Here is a 13,234-nt window from a genome sequence, read left to right as displayed (position 1 = left end):
CAACTCATTGTCATAAAACAACCCACTTTGCTGACTCTCAGAAACCACCAAAGATTATTTAATGTCTTAGTGTTTATTTAGCCTTTCTCTGTCATCAGGTTTTAGATGCTTATACTAAGTTAGCACAACCTGGAGTTCAGGTGTCCAGGACACCCTAGTTTCTCTGGACATCAACATCTAATCGTTTCTAACCATTTCAAAAATATTCTGTTTTTCTGTTCTCCCTTCCAAAGTGAATAACCTCACATTTCCCCACATTATACTCCATCTGCCACCGTCTTGCCCACACACTTAACCTGTCTACATCCCTTTGCAGACACTTTGTGTCCTCCTCACAGCTTACTTTCCCATCCAGCTTTGAATCATCAGCAAACTTGGATACATTACACTCGATCCCTTCATCAATCATTAAAATTCTTCTCTTGGCATATAAATAGTAAACGGGTAGTAAGCGGAGCGGTAAGATCGATTAGGGACCAAAAAGGAGATCTATGCATGAAGGCATAGGGCATGGCTGAGGTACGAAATGAGTATTTTGCATCTGTCTTTACCGAGGAAGAAAATGCTGCCGCAATCACAGTAAAAGGGGAGGTAGTTGAGATACTGGATGGGGTGAAAATTGATAAAGAGGAGATACTCGAACGGCTGGCTGTGCTTAAAGTTGATAAGTCACCTGGTCCGAATGAGATGCATCCGAGGTTGCTGAGGAAAGTAAGGGTGTAAATTGCAGAGGTCCTGGCCATAATCTTTCAATCCTCCTCAGATACAGGGTTTGGTGCCAGAGAACTGGAGAATTGCAGATGTTACACCCTTGTTCAAAAAAGGGTGCAAGGATAAACCCAACAACCACAGGCCAGTCAGTTTCACCACGGTGGTGGGAAGCTTTTAGAAATGATAATCTGGGACAAAATTAACAGTCATTTAGACAAGTGTGGATTGATAATAGAAAGCCACTGTGGATTTGTTAAAGGCAAATCGTGATTGAGTTTTGTGATGAGTTAACAGAGAGGTTTGATGAGGACAATGTGGTTGATGTTGTCTATATGGCCGTTCAAAAGGCGTTTGATAAAGTGCCACAAAATAGGCTTGTCAAAAGGGGCGACAGTGGCTGCTCCCTTATTCTTTAAAAGCCCACAGATAACTTTGAGTGAGCGAAAACTGATCCACAGTGACGCTTACTTGAAGTTTATACCCTTTAATCTGAAAGGATATATTGGCCTTGGAAGGAGTGCAGCACAGATTCACCAGATTGTTACCAGGGGGCAATACGTTAAATTATGAGAAGATGTTATATAAACTAGGCTTAAAATCACACAAGTCACACTGCAAGAAGTTTTCATTTTTGATACATACATTAATGACCTGGACTTTGGTACACAGGGAATAATCTCAAAGTTTGCAGATGACACGAAACTCGGGAATGTAGAAAACAATGTGGTGGATAGTATCAGACTTCAGGAGAATATAGACAGCCTGGTGAAATGGACTTTATTAATAGAGGCAGAGAGTACAAAAGCAATAAAGTTATGCTCAACGTTTATCAAACACTGGTTCGGCTGCAGCTGGAGCATTGTGTTCAATTCTGGGCAGCTCACTTTAGGAAAGATGCCAAGGCCTTGGAGAGGGCGCAGAGGAGATTTACTAGAATGGTAACAGAGATGAGGGACTTCAGTTTTGTGGCGAGAATGGAGAAGCTGGGGTTATCCCCTGAGAGCAGAGAAGGTTAAGGGAAGATTTGATAGACGTGTTCAAAATTATGAAAGGTTTTGATAGAGCAAATAAGGAGAAACTGTTTCAAGTCTCTGAGATGATTCTTTTAATTACCATTAATAAACCCACAACTTTCTGTTTCGCAATGAACGAAATGCTAACAAGTTTGCCGAGTGACTGTCGAAACTAGGCTAAGTTTTCTGACTTCCATCCCTTCTCATTTTACGCACTTTATTTTCGGAGTCTGCTTAGAAGTGTTCAGAGGTTATGAGACCAGGAATCTGGTGCAGTCGTTGTTGAATTTGAAAGGATTGCAGCCCAATTTACACGAGAGAAAGCTCGCGCCTGGAAGTTTGTGAGGAGCAAGTTCCAGCAAATTGTTTCTGACCCGGGATTAAACCGGGAGTTTTTCGCCTGTGAGGCCAACATGATAACCATTACACCACGAAAACATCTATTTAGTCAAGCCAAGGTTAGATGATAGTGTTAAGTGAGAAAGTGAACTGCTGACTCCCACTTCTGGGGGATATCCCAAAGCGCTTCATCGAGGTGTCATCAAAAACATAGAATCATAGAATCACAGGAGGCCATTCGGCCCATCGAGTCTGTGCCAGCTCTTTAAACTAAATGGTGCAATTTTAAAGGGGGTGCAGGAACAGAGAGACCTGGGGGTATACATACACAAATCTTTGAAGGTGGCAGGACAAGTTGAATAGATTGCAAAAAAAAAAGTGTTCGGATTCTTTGACTTTATTAATAGAGGCATCGAGTACAAAAGCAATGAACTTATGCTAAACCTTTATAAATTACTGGTTAGGCCCCAGCTGGCCACCACACAATTCTGCCCACCACACTTTAGGAAGGATGTCAAGGCCTTGGAGAGGGTGCAGAGGTGATTTACCAGAATGGTGCCAGGGATGAGGGACTTCAGTGAGGTGGAGAGACTGGAGAAGCTGGGGTTGTTCTCCTTTGAGCAGAGACGGTTGAGGGGAGATTTAACAGAGGTGTTTAAAATCATGAACGGTTTTGATAGAATAAATCAGGAGAAACTATTTCCAGTGCCAGAAAGGATGGTAACCAGAGGACACAGATTTAAGGTAATTGGCAACAGAGGTGAGATGAGGAGATTTTTTTTTTACGCAGCGAGTTGACATGATCTGGAATGCGCTGCCTGAAACGGTGGTGGAAACAGATTCAATAATAACATTCAAAGGGGAACTGGATAATACTTGAAGGGGAAAATTTTGCAGGGCTATGGGGAAAGGGAAGGGGAGTAGGTCCAATTGGATAGCTCTTTCAAAGAGTTGGCACAGGCACGATGGGCCGAATGGCCTCCTTCTATGATGTTTCCATGCTGTGATTCGATGCTATGGAGGATTTTCTGATGCAGTGGATATTCGGGGCAGAGGACCAAGTGGGGATTGAGCTCGACGGCAAGTGTATACAGTTCGTTCAAAGGACTGAAGCCGATGGTTTCATTCTTCCCGTCGTTTAGCAGCAGGAAATTAGTCGGCCATGCAGGCGACTTTTTTTTTGTCTTCAATCATGGGATGTGGGTGTCAATGGCAAGGTCAGCATTTATTGCCGATAACCTAATTGCTCTTGAGAAGGTGCTGGTGAGCCGCCTTCGTGAACTGCACCTTTCGTTGACTGTGTCATTGACATTTTCTGGATAGAGAGAAACTATTTCCGCTGGTTGGGGATTCTAGGACTTGGGGGCACAGTCTAAAAATTAGAGCCAGATCTTTCAGGAGTGAGATTAGAAAACACTTCGACACACAAAGGGTGGAAGAAGTTTGGAACTTTTTTCCCCTAACGGCAATTGATGTTTGCTTAATTGCAATTTTTAAATCTGAGATCGATAGCTTTTTGCCAACCGAAGGTATTAAGGGATATGGGCCAAAGGCAGGTATATGGAGTGAGATCACAGGTCAACTACGATCTTATCAAATGGCGGAGCGGACTCGAGGGGCTGAATGACCTACTCCTGTTCCTATGGTACATTTCCCCGAGTGTCTGTTCTCTCCATAGTTGTTGCCTTGTGTTCAAAGCATATTTTCGTTTAAAGCTCGTTTTGGGGATGAGCCGGTGGGAGGCAATACGTGCCGTGGATCGAGACCTTTTTGCGGGAAGAGCAAATCAACTGGGCCGAAGATCAACCGCAGCTCCAGCAACAAATAAAATAGGAGTCAAAATAACTGATGTCAGAAGTGGGATTCGAACCCACGCCTCCAAAGGAGACTGCGACCTGAACGCAGCGCCTTCGACCGCTCGGCCATCCTGACTTACAAATAGCTCCTTCACTCGCCACCCTTTCCACATTGAGACCCCCCCCCCCCCCCCCCCGGAGAAAGTTTCATTCACTCCAGTGCTTGGTGAGATAAATGATGCTGGAAAGGCTCGGTGAGCGGGATTCCACCTCCCCGGGTTTTCCTGAGCCTATTGTACTTTATTCCTATTTAATCACGGGAATATCCGCAATCAGGAGCTAAAAATAATTAAAAGCTGAATCACAGAGAAAGGGAAATCCATATTACATCTGATAAACCAACCAACAGCGCTCCCTGGTGGTCTAGTCGTTAGGATTCGGCGCTTTCACCGCCGCGGCCCGGGTTCGATTCCCGGTCAGGGAAGCAACTTTTGAACACTTGTTGTATTCATCGCATGAACTGACTCAACGTCTGTGGGAAGAAAAAAAAACAATCATTGTTTTCATCACCAATAATTAACCGATAACGTTATTTTGCAGAATGAAAGGCGACTGAGGGAAGTTGGAAAACTTTAATAATTTCTTTTGTGCGATGAACTTTTTATCCCTTCTCATTTTACACACTGTATTTTTAAGGGCTCGGTTTAAAATGTTCAATGCTCGTGAGACCACGAATTTGTGTTAAATTTAACAGACCGGCTATTTCACAGAGAAAAAATAAATTTGCCCCAACATAATGTTTCTGCTCGGGATTGAACCAGGGACTTTCCACGTATAAAGCAAACGTGATAACTGCTACACTGCAGAAACCTCTGTTTGGGTTATCAGTCAGAAGTTCGAATGACTGCATTGATTCTCTTTCATAACTATTCAATTGATCGAAGTTGCACAAGTCACAAAAGAAAAATGTTCATTTCAAAGTTATTAAACTCCCAAATGTGGCCTGCCTTGTTTGGACAGGGGTTGACCCAGACGTCACAGCCTCAACAAAGCATATTCTCAACATTTCCATTGGGAACAGGAGGAGGCCATTCAGCCCCTTGAACCTGTTCCGCCCTTCAATTAGATCAGAGATGATCTGTAACTGAAATCCATTAACCTGCCTTTGCTCCCTGTCCCTCGATACCCTTACCCAACGAAACTCTATCGATCTCAGTCTTGAAAGCTTCAATTGACTCCCAGCATCCACAGCCTTTTGGGGGACAGCGTTCCAGACTTCTACTGCCTTTTGTGTAAAATAGTGCTTCCTGTTTTCGAACCTGAATGGCATGGTTCGAATTTTTTAAGGTTATTTCCACCTCGTTCTTGATTCCCCAGAGGAAATTGATTCTCTCTCTCTATTCTATCGAATCATTTAAACATGTTAAACACCTCGCTCAGACCGCCCTTCAATCTTCCATACTCGATGGAATACGAGCTCAGTCTGTGCAGCCTGTCCTCATAATGTAACCTTTTTAGCCCCGGTAACATTCTGGTGAATCTGCTCTGCACCCCTCCAAGGCCAATCTATCCTTCCTGAGGTGCAGTGTCCAAAACTGAACGCAGTTACTCCAGACGCAGTCTAACCAGAGCTTTATATAACTGGAACATAACTTCCACTTCTTTATATTCCAGCCCCCTCAGATAAAGGCTAACATTCCGTTCGCCTTTTAAATTATTTTTGGACCTGTCCGTTAGCTTTTACTGATTTATGGAAATGAACCGTTAATTCTCTCTGCTTCTCCACAGTTCCGAGCTTCTTACCATTTGGAAAATACCCTGACCATCGTTCCAAAGTGGATTACCCCACATTGAACTCCATCTGCCATAGTTTTGCCCACTCACTTAATCTATCAATGTCCCTTTGCAACTTTCCAATCGCATTCCACACTACTTACTGCACCACCTAACTTAGTGTCATCAGCAAACTTGGATATACGACTCCCTGTTCCTTCATCTAAGTCATTGACAAATATGGTGAGAAGCTGAGACCCCAGTTACAGATCCCTGGGGGACACCACTCGTCGCATCCTGCCAATTGGAGTATGTGCCCATTATCCCTACTCTCTGTCTCCCATCTCCGAACCAATTCTCTACCCATGTCAATACATTGCCTCAAGTTCCAGGCGATTTCATTTTTGCCAACAGTCTCTTGTGTGGAACCTGATCAAATGCCTGTCGGAATTCCATATAAATAATATCATGGGAACATAGGAACAGGAGTAGGCTATTCAGCCCCTCTTGCCTGCTCCAACATTTGATAAGATCATGGCTGATCTGTGATCTAACTCCATGCACCCGCCTTTGGCCCATATCCCTTAACACCTTTGGTTGCCAAAAGCTATCTGTCTCAGATCTAAATTTAGCAATTGAGCTAGCATTAATTGACGTTTGCAGAAGGGAATTCAAAACTTCTACCACCCTTTGTGTGCAGAAATGATTTCTAATCTCGCTCCTGGAAGGTCCGGCTCTAATTTTTAGAGAAAATGGTGGCAAGTTCGCCGGACATCTTGGACAAAATGGCTGTAAGTCCTTCACGGCTGTTCGACAGGAACAGAAGGAGGCCATTGAGCTCCTCAAGCCTCTTATATGGGAACTGAAGGTCATTCAGCCTCTGAAGGATGTTACACAGGAAAAGGAGGAGGCCATTCAGCCCCTCAAGCCCGTTCATCGTTACTGGAGGCCGATCATCCCCTCAAGCCTGTTATATAGAATCAGGAGGAGGCCATTCAGCCCTTCGAGCCTGTTATACAGCAACTTGAGGCCAATCAGCCCCTCAAGCCTGTCAAATAGCAAAAGGAGGAGGCCATTCAGCCCCTCGAGCCTGTTATTTGGGTACTGAAGGCCATTCAGCCGTTCGAGCCTGTTATACAGGAACTAGACGCCAATCATCCCTTCAAGCCTGTCAGATAGCAAATGGAGGAGGCCATTCAGCCCCTCGAGCCCCTTACACCAGATCTGGTGACAAATCAGCCCCTCAAGCTTGTTACATAGGAACAGGAGGAGGCCACTCCGCCCCTCGATCGTGTTATACGGGAACTGAAGGCCATTCAGCCCCTCGAGCCCATTACACCGGAACTGCAGGCCAGTCAGACCCTCAAGCCTGTTACATAGGAACAGGAGGAGGCCATTCAGCCCTTCGAGCCTTTTGTACAGGAACTTGACGTCAATCAACCCTTCAAGCCTGTCAGATAGCAACAGGAGGAGGCCATTCAGCCCCAAGCCCGTTACAACAGACCTGGAGGCCAATCAGCCCCTCAAGCCTGTTACATAGGAATAGCAGCAGGCCCTTCAGCCCCTCGAGCGTGTTATACGGGAACTGAAGGCCATTCAGCAGCGCGAGCCTATAACACTGTAATAGGATTCGGCCATTAAGCCCCTCGAGCTTGTTGCACTGGAACAGGAGGGGGCCATACAGCCCTTCGAGACTGTTATACAGGATCGGGACGCCATTCAGCCCTTCGCACATGTTACATAGGAACAAGAGAAGTCCATTCAGCCACACGAGCCTGTTACATAGGAACAGGAGGAGACAATTCAGCTCCTCAACTGTTCCGCCATTCAATTAGATCATGGCTGATCTGTCTCTTAACTCCATCTACCCGCCTTGGTTCCAGAATCCTTCATACCCTTGCCGAACAAAAGTCTATCAAACTCCGTTTTGAAATTTCGTATTGAGCCCCAGCCTCAACAGACTTTTGTGGGATAGAGTTCCAGATTTCCACGGCCCTTTTGTGAAGGAGTGCTTCCTGACATCACCCCTGGACGGCCTAGCTCTAATTTGAAGGTTATGCCCCTTTGTTTCACACTCCCCCAACAGAGGAAGTAGTTTCTCTCGATCTGCCCTATCAAATCCTTTCATCATCTGAAACACCTCAATGCAGTCACGTCTTAATCTTCTATATTCAGGGGAATACAAGCCTCGTCTATCCAACCTGTCCTCATAATTTAAACCTATTAGCCCCGATATCATTCTGGTAAATCTGCGCTGCAGCCCTTCCAAGGCCAATATATCCTTCCTGAGGGTCAGTGCCCAGAACTGAATGCAGTCCTCCAGATGGGCTCTAACCAGAGCTCTGTACAGCCGGAACATAACTTCCACCCCTTTATATTCCAGCACTCTTGAATTAAAGGCCGACATTCTATTAGCCTTTTTAATTATTTTTGTAACTGTCCACTAGCTTTTAATGATTTCTGTACTTGGACCCCTAATTCTCTCTGCTCCTCCACAGTTCCGAGCTCCTCATCATTTAGAAAATTCTCTGATCTATCTTTCTTAGATCCGAAGTGGATGACCTCACATTTCCCCACATTGAACTCAATTTGCCACAGTTTTGCCCACTCACATAATCTCTCAATGTCCTGGGAATGCTTGGTGCTTTTGTTTGGTTGGAGAATGCTTTATATCAGATCGATATTTTAAAAAAGATTACAACTGATTTTCATTTTGTACTTTTTGAATAAGATCATTATACCCCGAACAGTAAAATGTCTGTGTTTTTCATATAGTGGCGACAGTTCAGAGATAGTTGTTTTTTTGCCAAATTGAATGAAGTGAAATTTTGCTGATTTAAAATTAGCTGTACTTCAAAGCTTGAAAAAGCAGCTCCTCTGTTAGGTGAGGCTCCACTCCCAATGTCTCAGTGTTTCTACTTGTCCTGATATCAATGTAACATTTGAAAGGCTCCAGGTAATGAACAGTGAAACCCCTTCAGATTATCTCAGCCCACTCGGTCTCTCCAGTGCCTAATGGTGCCTGCTGTTCAAAGGGTGACAGATTCACACTACACTAGACCTTGTTTTAGACTTTAACTGACAAACAAATTGATGAAACAATAAGAGAATAAAGAAATAGTAGCAGTAAGGCAACAGTTTTACTGTAAAGCTCAACCAGATCCTGATTGGAAAAGAAAATAATAAATAATTCACAAATACTATACGAAAATGTGATCGAACTTTCGAACATCCTGGTTCTTTGTTGTCTTTTTCTCACAAACTATGGAAGCTGTCGACTTGATTAACATTCTCAAAGATTCCAAACAGACTCACCAGTTTGAAAAAGACAGGCTGATAAATGGCTTCAAAACAAGGACTGGGAGCCAGTCATTTTAAGCAACGGTCTGTTTAATTCAAAAGAAGCTGCCAATCAAAAGTGTACGAGAAGAAATGACCCCGGAGGTTTGTATCTGAATCAAGTGTTTGACTTTGTGAATTGCAGCCTGCCTTTAAGAGGTGCAAGCTGCCTTTAAGATGTGCAGCCTGCCTTTGAGAGGTGCTGACCACTCACGCTATATCGGGGACCCCCTGCTGGTGAGAAGCCGCTCAACAGCGCAGCCAGGCCTGACTGCTCGCAGGAATCAGGGAAATCACCAGGCAGCACCAATCTCACGGACTGTCTGCATCTCAACGACCGGGTGCAGGTTAATCACGTGGGGGTTAATCGTTCCCGCCCCCGGATTCGGGCGTTATCGAATTTAACCCCGTGCATATCTTTATATATATATTACATCGATTATAGCACGGCACAGAAACAGGCCATTCAGCCCATCTGGGTAAAGAAATTCCTCTGAATTTCTTATTTGTCAACAACAACTTCTGGAGTAGAAGATATGATACAATATATAATCTAATAATATATTTATATATATTTAACATCGAATGCACAGTACAGTAGAGAGGCCATTCGGCCCGACTGCTATTTCTATTTTAAAACAACTACTTCTTGTATGTATAATACAATGTAATATATCGTTACATACATATTACATAGGATGCACCACGTCACAGAAACAGGCCACTCGGCCCATCTGGGTAAAGATTTTCCCCTGAATTCCTCATTTGACAACAACAACACAATCTTGACTATGTTTTATAATATAATATATTTATATCTTTTACTTTGAATGTACAGTACAGCGCATATATCACAGAGGCCATTCGGCACAACAGCTATTTCGATTTTACAACATCTTCTTGTATATATAATATATTTATGTTTAGACATATACTGCATAGAATACAGCACGGCACAGAATGAGGTCATTCGGCCCATCTGGGTAAAGAAGTCTCTCCGGGATTCCCTGTTTTACTACAACAACAACGGCATTATATCTATTTTTATATGCATAGAATTACATCGAATGAACTGCAGGGGAAAAGGTGCCTTTCGGCCCAACTGGGTAAATAAATATCCCACAGTGTTCCCGCAGTGACCAAGTGATCATCGAGTGCACCCAGTGTTAGTGCTCCATTAATCAACAGTGTCCCAGTGATTCACAGTGCACCCAGTGATTCCATAGTGATCGCAGAGTGACCCAGTGATCTTACAGTGCACCCAGTGATCCCACAGGGATCGCAGAATGACCCAGTGATCTTACCAGTGCACCCACTGACAGGGCCCCAGTCATGCACAGTGTCCCAGTGATTCACAGTGCACCCAGTGACAGTGCCCCATTGATCCACAGTGTCCCAGTGATTCACAGTGCACCCAGTGATCCCACAGTGATCGCAGAGTGACCCAGTGATCTTACAGTGGACCCAGTGACAGGGCCCCACTCATGCACAGTGTCCCAATGATCTACAGTTCACCCAGTGATTCCACAGTGATCGCAGAGTAACCCAGTGATCCCACAGTAAACCAGTGATCCCACAGTGGTTCCAGTGATCCCAGTGTTCCACTGATCCCACAGTGTTCCAGTGACCCCACGTTGTTCCAGTGATCCCACGATGTTCCAGTGATCCCACAGTGTCCCAGTGAACCTGCAGTGACCAAGTGATCCCAGAGTAACCTATTGGTCCCAGTGTCCCACTGATCACACAGTGTCCCAGTGGTCCCACAATGTCCCAGTGAACCTGCAGTATCTTAGTGATGCCACAGCAACCCGTGATCCCACAGTGCTCCTAGTTATCCAACAGTGACCCAGACACAACTCACGTGAGCCCCATTGCGTGCAGCCTGTGGTGAAGGCCTCGACCAGTCCCCTGTGGAGAGCAAACTTCTTCCCAAAGAATCCTCCTCCTCCCAAAAATTCACTTCCAACATTTTCATGTTACAGCATTTCTACAAAAATATCCTCTGGAGGGAGAGAGAGAGAGTGAAAATGAATTGATTAAAAACAAAGTAAGCGATTAAAAAGGCACAGCAAGAGCCCAGAGCTCCCTCACACTCACTCACTCACTCACTCACACACATTCACACTCACTCACTCATTCCATTACACAGGCAGGCAATCTCTCAGCAAACACCACTGACAAACACAATCCTTAGTTAGAAAGCAGAGAATCGAAAGAAAAGTGAGAAAAGTTGGGAGATAGAGAGAGACAGAAAGGCACTCAGGTCAGACTGAAGAGCACAAGTTGCTTCTCTCTCTCTAATACAAGTTGCAAGGTTTTCTCTCCTGTTTTGCCACTCAATCCCTCACCCACCAAATCCCCCCTCTCCACCCCTTCCCTAAAAGGTGCTGGTCTGTCTGCCTGTTCGAGTTATTGTTCGCTGCCTGGTCCAAATTGCTCCCGTGCTCATTTTCACTTCTGTCCCTGGAGCAGGGGACACAAACCCTGGGCATTTTTTGTTACTTCACCCTTTATGTTGCAGTTTGCAAAGGTGAACGAACTTTACCTTTGCTCTTTTCTCTTGTTTTAATGTGCAGTGGACAAAAAGCCTGTAGTTTGTGGTCAACTTACAGCTTGTGGCTTTTTCCAATTAGCCAAAGAGTTCAAACAAATTCATGACGGTTAAAACAGCCAAGGTAAAAACGTTTTTTTGAAAAACCTAATACACAGCATGATCCCTCATTCAGTTACAGGGACAATCTCTCAGCAACATTCATTTACACAGAAACAAAGTCCAGTTTATAAAAGAGAAGAATCTAAAGAGTAAAAGATTGAGAGACAATCTTTATCGACAACAACAACTTGTATTTATATATTACAGCAACTACTACAACATCAATTTGCATATATACATATACATGTATTTCCATAATACAACTGCTATTACAAAGCCTCCATCAAGGCTGTGGGGAAAGAGCAGAGGGGGAAATGGGATTAATTCGACATCCCTTTCAAAGAACAGGCAAATGCACAGTGGGCTGAATGGCCTCGTCTTCTCCCGTACCTTCCATGGAACCATGAATCTATGAACAACTTCAATGCCATGAACCTGAAACAAAATGGACACCAGTGAGGCAGTCATCTTACTGAGGGGCAAGCTGGACATCTTCCTGAGGGGCAAGGCAGCCATTTAAGTGAGGGGCAATGCACACATTTAAGTGAGGGGCAAGGCGGCCAACTAAATGGGGGGCAAGATGGTCATATTGAACAGATTGGCTGCCATGAAGCAGAAACAAAATGGCGGCCCTGATCCTGAAACATAATGGCCGCCAATAAGGCAGCCATCTTACTGAGGGGCAAGGTGGAGCTTGTTATGGTGAGAGACACGGACAGGGTGCATTTGTTGTTCCTGTTAAATCACTGTTGCACCATAGTTAAAGATACAAACTGTGTGAGACTGGCACTAGCTGGTGTTTAACATAAAGACAACGGTGCAGTGAGGGAATTAAACACCAAAATGTGATCTTATCCAAAATAATGGATTAACATTTGGTTATTTGGACTTAATTCTTACAGAGAAGGAGAGACCAGACATTCGGAGGAAAGGTCAAATGAGCCATTTTGTGTAGAGAATGTAATTCTAGTTTCTATTAAATAAATCAAAGTAAAATTGGACTCGATCTGAATGTAATTCTGAACTGGGATTTGGTTTAATTCTCCATTATTCATATTTTTCTTTAATCTGAAACAATAACAGTATTTGTAACAGTAACAGAGCAGGAGAGTGCTGTGGGACCCTGTCCAGTTTAGTAACACAGCAGAAGGGGTAAGAGTACATTGTGATTTATTACAGAATCCAGCAGCTCACTGGGAAAGTTACACATGGTACAGATGGAGGAGCAAAAAGGTGCAAAGTGATTTTACACTTTAATTTGGGGCAATTCATTTTTATCTCCACAAGGTTTAATTTTAAATTTAAATAATGGACTCTTTATCCAAAAGAAACTTCAAGCACAAACCATGGCTTTATGAACAAAACAATCATTTATTATACTTATTACACTAGAAAAAATTACATTAGAATTTTATCAACATCTTGGGATTATACCCGATTTAGAATTGCTTTAACATCAATAAAACAACACATTCTGAATTGCTTAAATGCATAACCGTTTGGAAATCCAATGTCTATCTTCGACTAAAGTGATAACGAAAGTTATATCCTTATGGTTGACTCAAGCTTGCCTGGAAGATTCCAGGCGTTTTGATGGATACCGTTGTAGT

The 13,234-nt window shown here is 43.8% G+C and overlaps 2 non-coding genes across 2 annotated transcripts; one reads left to right on the top strand and one right to left on the bottom strand.

Annotated features, from left to right (window-relative positions):
• Nucleotides 1–3,912: 3,912 nt before the first annotated feature.
• On the bottom strand, nt 3,913–3,995 carry trnal-cag (transfer RNA leucine (anticodon CAG)). The gene has a single exon. It is a non-coding gene; the product is annotated as a tRNA-Leu (tRNA).
• Nucleotides 3,996–4,271: 276 nt separating this feature from the next.
• trnae-uuc (transfer RNA glutamic acid (anticodon UUC)) lies at nt 4,272–4,343 on the top strand. Its single transcript has one exon. It is a non-coding gene; the product is annotated as a tRNA-Glu (tRNA).
• The last annotated feature ends 8,891 nt before the right edge of the window (nt 4,344–13,234 follow it).

This window comes from Heptranchias perlo, unplaced genomic scaffold, assembly GCF_035084215.1.
Source record: "Heptranchias perlo isolate sHepPer1 unplaced genomic scaffold, sHepPer1.hap1 HAP1_SCAFFOLD_47, whole genome shotgun sequence".
NCBI lineage: Eukaryota > Metazoa > Chordata > Chondrichthyes > Hexanchiformes > Hexanchidae > Heptranchias > Heptranchias perlo.
Note: the sequence above shows the minus strand (reverse complement) of the source record. Positions and strands in the feature narration are given on the sequence as shown.